The sequence below is a fragment of the Cannabis sativa genome, chromosome 4 (assembly GCF_029168945.1).
Source record: "Cannabis sativa cultivar Pink pepper isolate KNU-18-1 chromosome 4, ASM2916894v1, whole genome shotgun sequence".
Lineage (NCBI taxonomy): Eukaryota > Viridiplantae > Streptophyta > Magnoliopsida > Rosales > Cannabaceae > Cannabis > Cannabis sativa.
The window spans coordinates 30,568,766-30,580,173 of NC_083604.1; positions in this window are offsets into that span (position 1 = coordinate 30,568,766).

An 11,408-nucleotide genomic window follows, 5' to 3' on the forward strand; every position below is an offset into this window, starting at 1 on the left:
TATTTAAAATTAAATAAATCCTACATCCAACTATCCAGCTAACCTTGTTGCAAGAGTATGTGTTTTAGCTTGTTTGTAAGTGTTCAAAACCTATTATTACTTGATTGCAAATAGCCACGGTTACTTTTTGTCAGATCTAATGATCTGATGGCTCCCTTGGTCAAGTAAATAATTTGTAACAGGTATTGCCTTGACTCTCGCCTAAACGGGACAACGCTGAATTCCAATCTTGATCGAATAAAAGGTTGCTAGAATGGTTATCATTTTAGATGAGCTGACAACTCTATTCAATGGATGATGCTTTGACTCTCGCCTAAATGGGACACTGTATCAGTTTGTTGAAAAACCTTGGAAATTATTTAGGATTGTAAGTTTTAGTATTTTCACTTGTCATTCCTACTTGCTATATGTTTATAATTTCTGAATTGTGTATGAATTTATATTGAACCATGTTATTTTCTGTTATTAAGTTGTAGTTTAATTTCGAATCTTCATTGTTGGTCTAACTTGGCTTGTTTATCTAATGAGATAAATCCCTAGTGGATTTTCACCATTAGACATACATAATAGTGTTAGATCTCGAAAGATAATTCTTGTATATGCGGCATCTAGCTGTTCATCAATTGATAACACCTTAGACTAGTATTTTTACGATATGAAACAAGAAGATTGTATAAATAAGATTACTTTGACATTCACTAATCGAAGCATCGTTGGATTCTTATTTATAAACGAAATTATCCTAATTCCTCTTAGCTTATTCATTTCGAATTAGCTTCAAAACATATCATTGGATGAATGGTCTATAAATCATTTCATGGCATTCTATATTTTCTCTTAAGAAATTAAATGACGCATATGATTATAATCCCGAAATTCTATTCCCAATTGACATAAATCCTCAATCTTAGAAATCTCCTACTTGTATGGGCAAATCCGACTTAGAGTTTGCATTAGTAGTGGTGGTCCAAGTTAGAATTACTCATTATATTTGGTATAAATTTAAGTCTTTGACTTTAATTTTAGATTCCAAATAGAAATTTTCTTATATTTCTAATTCCAGAATACAATACAGTTACACTTTCTCAAGTATTTAATATCCATCTTCTATTAATGGATTAAAACTGTATGGAATATGAGTTAGGTATTCTGTGACCAGGATCCACTTGCAGTATTCTAAGAACTCTTTGATGTAACTAAACCTATTTCATCAAAAGACACTACCATTTTTTTAATATATGACATTTGTATCTTGTTCATAGTAGATTTGACAAGATCAATCTCTGCAAAGAGTTAATATGCCTATATCCACTGAGAGTAGTTCATCTCATTCGCAGATGGATGTACATTCAGGGGTGGATATGAGTTTTTCGTTGTATTCTTAAAACGATAACTCTAGATTATACCTTTTAGCAAGAAATTTGAAATGTTTGAAAAATTTCATTAATTTCTAGCAATGGTTAAAACCATTAAGGTAAGTGGTTATAGATCTTGCGAACTGATAGGGGTGGAGAAATAGTTAGTAGATATGCAGTTCAAAGATCATTAAATTGATTTTTGAATTATATCCAAACTTACCTCCCCAAAAATTTCAAGTTGCATATTGATGATTAGTTACTAGTCATTGCCTAAACCCTTCTGTGGTAATACAATTTCAGAATGATGTAATGGTTGTATACTTAATGTAAATCATTACTAGATTCATGGATGACCTAATCAAAATCTTAAGAAAAGCTAGAACCGTTAACAATGGTTTGTTAGCTATTCTAAGTGATTAGGGGTGGACCATCCCATAGTCAATAGATAAGAAAGTGTTTGTTTAAACAAATACTACTTTTCTAAGAAAATGACTAAGTCTGAAATTAAAGTAGCAAATAAAGGAGATATTTAATTCTTGATTACAAAAGTGTTCTATCATCTTATTTGACATATGATGATCCCACTGCCTCTGTTGTCTTCTCACAACCAAAGAGGTTAATACCATTTAGTTTTCTTAGACATAATTCACGGTACCTTGTCGTAGTGGGAGAGTTTCTAGGAACTCACCTTCGTATGACTTGGGAGACACTAGTGATTAAAATCCATTGTGAGTTTAAACAAGTAATAGATTGTCAAGATAAGAAACTAAGAAGAAAGCCAAAAGAACTATGTTTTAATCCAGTCACATGGAATAACCTAAAGTTTTCTATTACAAGGACATAAAAGGAAATTTTCGTTTATAAGTCCATTCAATGGACTTAACAAAACTTCCTGTTCCTAGTATTACAGGTTTGAGTTTATCTAAACCTATGACTTGTGGTATACCTGGTAATTACTTACTCTAATGCAAGCAGTTTACTTTAGTAAGATGCTGAAGCATTTTCTTTCTTATGGCAATCTATAGAAGCTTCACAACTTCTTAGACATAGATTTTATTTATCTAAGGAAAAGTCTCAACTATTCCATAAAAGATAAAAGACATGAAAGAATTTCTTAAATCAACAGTGAGAGGTCTTAGATATGCTTTTGTATGCCTTAGACCAGACACCTGCTGTTGAGTGGGAGTAATGAGTAGGTATCAGATTAATCCAGGAGAAGAACATTGGAAGACAATCAAGTAAATCTTAAGATTAAGAAGAGGAACTATATGTTAGTCTATAAGGGTGTGTTTAAAACTCTTAGACTACACCATATCAGATTTCAAAATTTACCTTTGTGCTAGTAAATCTTTCTGATAAGATGGTGGTTACTCTGGGGGTGGAATAGTGATTTTGGAGAAGTGCAAAAACCTATCTGAAGTCTCTAGGTCTACGAGGAAGGGACTGAATGTTAAAGTTACAGGAAAGGTACTTATTCAGTCTAAGGAAAGTTCTATACATTTTTGGCACCATTCCAAATTGCTTAAACTACTAGTGTTAATTTCCTGATTAACCAAAAGTAGTTGCCAAAGGTATAAGAATCCAGTATCCCAAGAGAGTCGACATATAGAGAGGAATTTTACATTATCAATGATTTTGTGGTTAAAGGAAGAGTAATGGTGGAGAAAAGGTTGTGTTTAATTCAACCTTTCAGATCCTATTACGAGGAGTTTACTACTACTACACTTGATTTGTATATCGAGGTGTTGAGATTATTTGAAACGCACTTTTTGTTTTATATTAGTGCAAGTGGGAGTTTGTTGGGTTTTATGCCCTAAATAAAACTCATTTCAATATAATTAGATTTACTTATTAATATAGATCAGAAATAACATTTAATGTTGCATGGTTCACATGATTTATTTCATGATTATATATACAAAATGTATAAATTCATCTGAAACCCTTTTCACATACTTGATCCTGTTTATTGTGCCGTCAACACATTGGAAAGTAAACATGACTATGTGAATAAAGTTTCCAAGATTTATCAGACATAGTGTTTTACTGATATGATAATCTACAACAGAGTTTACTTGCATTTGGAGAATTGCCATGTTCTTTCCAGAGCATTGGTTAAAGTAAAGCTCAGGTTGGATGCATGGAGTATGCATCGGAAGGGACCGATATTGAACTTTGACTTAGATTTATTAAACTTACCGTAATATCTATTCAAATAAATATCGCCTAGTTGATCCTAGATCAAATGTTCTTAATCCTGTTATGATTAGGCTCAATCTTGAAAGGCTATTCGTGTTCTTTGATTTGTTAGTTAATCCTATTTTTAGGTCAGGGTGATACGTACATTTTGGGAACACGGTAGTGCAATTGAGTGGGAGCGTTAGCATAAACAAGGAATCTATAGCTTCTATCTGGCGAATAGTAAGCAAAGGATGATCTCCTTCGAGCTTGACCAAATGAACATAAATGGTGGAGTACTCATTTCATATAAGCTGAAATATCATTTATACGTGGTCAAGTGTTTTAAGGAATAAATACATTGTAGGGTGTAACGGTAATTTAATCCCTTTATAGTGTAGATCATTCATATAGAGGATCATTGATCAAATTAGGATTATAACAATGGATAACTAATGATGCGTCTATATAGTGGAACATATAGAGCATTCTATGTACTGAGAGTGCAATTCTGAGTTCTATGCGTGGATTCAACGAAGAATTAATAAGTTAGTGAACTTTAGTGCTAAATTCTTGATCTACTTATTGGAAGCTCGGTTATATAGACCCATGGTCCCCGCACTAGTTGAGATAAAATTGCTTGTAAGACTCATATAATTGGTTTTGATTAATCAATTATAATTCTCAATTTAGACTATGTCTATTTGTGAAATTTTCACTAAGTAAGGGCGAAATTGTAAAGAAAGAGTTTTAGGGGCATATTTGTTAATTATGATACTTTGTATGGTTCAATTAATAAATATGATAAATGACAATATTATTTAATAATTATTTATAGTTATTAAATAGTTAGAATTGGCATTTAAATGGTTGAATTAGAAAATTGGCGTTTTTTAGAAAATCAGATGCAGAATTGAGAAAACTGCAAAATCCATGTAAGACCCATTACTGTACATGGCCGGCCACTTGGTTTGAATTTTTAAACTGATATTTTCATTATTTTAATGCCAAATAATTCAAACCTAACCCTAGTGGAATGCTATAAATAGATTGTGAAGGCTTCAGGAAAATTACACTTTAATTTTCTATTTTTCCTTCAGAGAAAAACCTGAACCTTCTCTCTCCCTATCTTTGGCCGAACCCACTCTCTCTCTCTTCCTCATTGAAATTTCGAAATTCTTAGTGTATGAATAGTGTCCACACAGAGCAAGTGATACCTCAACCATAGTGAGGAAGATCGTGAAGAAAGACTTTCAGCAAGAAGGAGTTTCAGCATCAAAGATTCAGAGAAAGAGATCCAGGTTCAGATATTGACAATGCTCTGCTACAGAAAGGAATCAAGGGCTAGATATCTGAACGGAAGAAGTCATATTATTCCGCTGCACCCAATGTAAAGTTTCTTAAACTTTATATGTGTTTAATTTATCGTTGTAGAAAGTTCTTATTTATGATGTTAATAAACATACTTGTGAGTAGATCTAAGATCCTGGTAAAATAATTCCAACAGACGATACTCGAACAAGACTAGGACTGTGATCAGGACCCAAACCTAGACCTTGAACCAAACTCGGACCTAGCCCCAGACCCAAATCGAGACCGGAACTCTGGCCCATGCACGGTCATATACACGGACCTAGACCTAGGACCTGATCTAAGACTCAGACGCGGACCTAGATAGGGATCCAAATACGAACCTGGACTCAAACCCAGACTCGGACCCACATCGGGATCAAAACTCGCGACCTAGATCTGGACCGAGACCCTGACCCAACCCAAACTTGGACCCACACCTGGGATTCGAACTCAAACCTGGACCCGAACGCAGACCCAGACCAGGATCCGAACTTGGACCCAAACCCGGACCCAGACTCGGACCAGGCATTCGACCAAAACCCAGACTTGGACCATAACCCGAACCCAGACACTGAATCGAAATCAAAATTGGGAGTAGGACCCGAACCCGAACATGGACCCAAATCAGGACCTAGGACCCGGACCTAGATTGGGGACTTAGACATGGGCCTCAGAACCCAGACCCAGATCGGAACTCGAAACTCGAGACTCGGACCCGAACGTGGACCTAGAGTCAAACCCAAATCTGGACCCAAACCAGATCGGCTCCCGAACCCGAACTCGGACCAAGACTTGAACCCCGACTAGGTCCTGGACTCAGATCGAGACCTAGGACTCGGACTTGGATGGGGAACTTGGACCCGGGACACGGGCATGAGAGCTAGGATTGAGACCCACGACCCGACCCCACACCCGGACCCTGACCTAGGACCCAGACCGAGACTTGGGACATGAAGTGGAACTAGATAGGGACCCGAGACCGTGACCCAAATCTGGACTCGGGGCATGGACCTAACCCGTAGTCAGTGTTTGGATCTGGGGCTCATACCCAAACTCAAACCCAGACCCGGACTCGGACCAAGACCCAGACCCGTACCCAAAACCTGGGTTCGAGTCCAAGTCTAGGTTTGAGTCCAAGAACCGGAATCTGACTAGGACCCAGACCCAGATCTGGACCGGGACGCGGACCCGAATCAAAACTCAGATAACTACTTGGGACACAAACCAAAACTCAGACACGGACTTAGACCCAGTCCCAAACTCAAGACCCGGACCGAGATTGCTGACTAAGACCTGGACCCAGGAGCCCGACAAAGATTGTTGGCCCAAACTCAAAATTAGAACAAGAATCGGGACCCAACTGGGACTGGAATCCAAGACTTGACCTCGGTCTCCGTCCTAGACCCAGACCCGGACACGAACACAGACCAGGATCTAGGATCCGAATTGAAATGAGAGCGGGACCCAAGATTGGGATATAGATCATGACTCACGACCGGGGCCTGGACCAAACCCGTAGTCGGTGTCTAAATCTTGGAATCGTACCAAGACCCAAACCTGGAGCAATTTCTAGACTAGGACCCAACCCCAGACTCGGACTCGTGACCTGAAATTGGAACAAGAACCGGAATGAAGACCTTGGAACAGGAATTGGAGGTTGGCCCAAAAACGGATCTAGATGCAGAACCGAACACAGACCCGAACCCCAACTGGGATCGATAGCTGGACCAATACTTGCGTTAGGACCTGCGACCAAGAACCCAGAACCCAGGACCCATAACTTGAGACCTTGACCAGAACCCAGACCCATACAAGAACCCAGACCCAGATCCAGACCAAGACCCGGACCCTAAAACGGACTGAAATCGGGACCCAGACCCAGACCCAAACCCAAACCCGGACTCGTTCATGAACTCGGGCAGGAACCGAAGACTTGGACCAGGACCGAGATCAGGACTGGGACCCAGACCAGGACAACGACCGAGACCTGAACATGGACTGGGGCTAGGACCCAGACTGGGACTGGGACTAGGACTGGGACCCAGGACCGAGACTGGAATATGTGACCCAATACTCGGAACTGAGACCTGTGAACCGAATTGTGACTCAGACCCAGACAACGCCAAGACCCGAGAGAAGGACAAGTACCAAACAAGGACTGGGACCTGCACTCGGACTGGAATGATAACCAAGACTGGGACCTAGGACCCTGACCTTAATCGGGGACCTTGACCCATGACTTAGGACCCAAGACCCAAACCTAGACCCAAACCTGGACCTGAGACCCGAACTAGGACCCAGACTAAGGACCTATACCTTGACTTGGACGAGGATCTAGATTTGGACCTCGGACCCAGGACCCCAGACACGAGGCTTGGACCCAACCCATAGTCGGTGTCTAAATCTAGGAATCGGACCTCGACTTGGACCCAGACCTGGACTAGAACTCGAACCTGAACCAAAACTCGAACTAGACTCGACATGTGCTTGGTATTTAGATTTGGGACCAAGACTCGGTTTTGAACCCAATCACGAACCTAGAGCCAGACCAGGACTTTGACCCAGACCAACACGGTGGTAGTAAATCACGTATTTGGAGAATACGAGGCTCGGGGAGAAAAGATGATAGCATATTTGAGCAGAATACACGATTTGCTCGCACAGTTCAGAAGCTACGCTCTCAGACAAATTCCAAGGGAAGAAAACACGACTGCTGACGCATTAGCTCGGCTTGCGAGTAGTAATGTAACTTATAGAGAGAATTTGGTTCCTATCCAGTTCCTCGAAGAAGCTAGCATCTCTGGCACGGAAGAGATTGAAATGATTGATATTTCCCCAAACTTGATGACGCCAATAGAACCCTACCTCAACACTGGGGAACTCCCGGATAATCGAAATGAATCTTGAAAGATGAGAAGGAAGGCTACACGGTACATCATAGTAGAGGGAATTATGTACAGACGAGGATTCTCCATGCCATTGTTTAGATGTGTTACCCAAGAAGAAGCTGCACGAATTTGGTCTGAAGTGCACGATGGATTTTGTGGAAACCACACCGCCGGGCAGAGTTTATCTAAGAAAATTCTAAGGTAAGGTTATTTGTAGTCGAAAATGATCGAAGATTCAAAGATACCTCGAGCCATGCCCAACGAGTTAACTTAGATGCAAAGTCCTTGGCCTTTTTCCATTTGGGAAATTGAACTGATCGTAGACCCGTACCCCAAACTTGGGTCCGAGTCCGAGTCTGGATTTGAGTCTAGGAACTGGAATCTGACTAGGACCTAGACCCAGGCCCGGACTAGGACACGACCCGACACGGACTTGGACCCAAACCCGGACAAAGGACCCAGACCGGGATAGGAGACTCAGACCTAGAATTAGGAACAAGACCTAGATTGGGGACCCAAACTCAAAATTAGAGCCAGAATCGGGACCAAGGACTAGGACTGGGACCCGAGACCTGACCCCGATCTCGATCCCAGACCCAAACCCCGACACGGACACGGAACGGGATGCAGGATTTGAATCGAAACGAGACTGGGACAAAAGATTGGGATCGACTTGGACCCAACCCGTAGTCGGTGTGTAGATCTTGCAATCGTACCAAGACCCGAACCTGGAACAATTTCTAGACTAGGACAAAAACAAAAACTCGGACCCGAGACAAAAATTGGAACAAGAACCGAAATCAGGACCTTGGAATAGGAATTGGACCTGGAACCAAAACTGGATCTAGACGCGAAACCGAACACGGACCCAAACCCAGACCGTGATCGAAACTCGAACCCTGACCCGAACCCGGACCCAGACTTGTGCCAGTACCTGCGTCCCAGGACCCCTGACCCGGAACCTTGACCTGAACCAAAACTCGTACCAGAACCCGGACCTAAACGTAGACCCAGACACGGACCAAGACCCAAACCTAGACACGGACTGAAAACTAAGACCCAGACCCAAACCCACACCCACACCCACACCCAGACAGATACTCGAATTCGAACTCGGACCTAGATTAGGACTGGGACCCAGACCCAGACTAGGACCGAGGCTTGAAGCTGGACTAGGACTAGAACTCGGACTGGGACTAGGACCGAGACCCGGGACCCGATACTGAGACATAGGACCTGAGAACCTAACCGTGACCCAGACCCAGACTAGGCCAAGACGCGAGACAAGGACCAGTACCGAACACGCACTGAGACCTGCACTCGGACTTGGACCCTAACCCGGACACAGTCGTGTACCCAGACCGGGACCGAGACTCGGACCCAAACCTAGACCTAGGACTCGATCCCAGACCCAGACTCGGACCTAGATAGGGATTTGGATATGAACCTGGACTCGAACACAGACCCAGACCCAGACCGGGATCGAAACTCGGGACCTAGATCAAGACCGATACTGTGACCCAAACCCAGACCTGGACCCGCACCTGGGACCCAAACTCAGACCTAGACCCGAACCCAGACCCAAATTGGGATCTGGACCTAAATCTAGACTCAAACAAAGACTCGGACCAGGACTCAAACCCCGACCTAGACTCAGACCCAAACCCGAACCCAGACACTAAATCGAAATCAAAGCTAGGACTAGGACCCAAACCCGAACATGGACCCAGACCGAGACCTAGGACTCAGACGTTGACCTTGGCATTGGAACCCCAACCTAGATCAGAACTCAGGACTCGGACCCATACCTGGAGCTAGACTCAAACCGAGATCTGGACCCAAGCCAAGATCGGAACTCTGACCCAGACTCGGACCAGGACGTGAACCCCGATCTGGTCCTGGACTCAGACCGGGACGTAGGACTCGAACCTGGATTGGGGACTTGGACCTAGGACACGGGCATTAGAACTGGGACTGAGACCCAGAATCCGACCCCAAAGCCAGACCTGGACCTGGGACCCAAAGTGGAACTAGACTGGGACTCGAGACCGTGATCCACATCTATACTTGGGGCTTGGACCTGACCTGTAGTAAGTGTTTGGATCTAGGACCCATACCTGGACTCAAACCCAAACCCAGACTCGGACCCAGACCCAGACCCGTACCCCAAACTTGGGTCTGAGTCCGAGTCTCTGTTTGAGTTTGAGAACTGGAATCTGACTACGACCCAGACCCAAACCTGGATTGGGACGCGGACTTACATCAAAACTCAGATCGAGACTCGGGACACGAACGCGAACGGAGACAGAGACTTGGACCTTGACCTAGACCAGGATTGGAGACTCAAACCTAGACCCAGGACCCAAACCTAGATTGGGGACCAAAACTCAAAATTAGATCAACAATTAGGACCCAGGGCTGGGAGTGGACCCAAGACCTAACCCCGGTCTTGATCCCATACCCAGACCCAGACACAGACACGGACCGGGACCTAAGATCTGAATTGAAATGACAGTGGGACCCAAGATTGGGATCTGAATCTTGACCAACGACCAGGGGCTTGGAACCAAGCCGTAGTCGGTGTTTGGATCTTGGAATCATACCAAGACCCGAACTTGGAACCATTTCCAAATCAAGACCTAAACCCTGACTCGGACCCGGGACCCGAAATCGAAACAAGAACTAGAATGAGGACCTTGGAATAGGAATTGGACGTGGACCCAAAACTAGATCTAGACACAGAACCAAACACAGACCCAGACCCAGACCGGGATCGATACAGGGACCCAGGCTCAAACCCGGACCCAGACTTGCGCCAAGACTTGTGACTTAGGACCCGTGACTCGAGACCTGGACCAGAAATTAGACCCGTACAAGAACTCAGACCCAGACCCAGACCCAGACCTAAACCAAGACCCGGACCAAGACACAGACTTAAACCCGAACTCCGACCCAAACCCAGACCTAGACCCGGAACCAAACCTGGACTAGTACTATAACTCGTACTCTAACCCAGGACTGGGACCCGGACTGAGATCAGGACTGGGATCAGAACCCGGACTAGGACCGAGACCTGAACCTGGACTAGGACAAGAACTCAGACTGGGATCGGGACTGGGACCTGGGACCGGGACTGGGACCTAGGACCCGATGCTCAGACCTGGGACCTGAGAACCGAACCGTGACCTAGACCCAGACCAGGCTAACACCCGAGACAAGGACCATTACTGAACACAGATCGGGACCTACACGCAGACTGGGACCCTAACCAAGACCGGGAACTACCACTTTGACTTGAATCGGGGACCAAGACCCATGACTTTGACGTAAGACCCAAACCAGGACCCGAGACATGAGCTCTATAAGACCAGGATCTAGATTTTGACCTGGGAAAGGACCCAAGACCCGAGGCTTGGACCCAACCCATACTCAGTGTCTAAATTAGGGAATTCGACTTCGACCTGGACCTAGACCCGGACCAAAACCAGAACCCATACCAGAACTCGAACTAGACTCGACATGTGGTTGGAGTTTGGATTGGGGACCAAGACTCAGACCTGAACCAAAACACGGACCTTGACTCAAACCAGGACTCGGACTAAGACCCACACCCAAACCTTAAATCGTACCT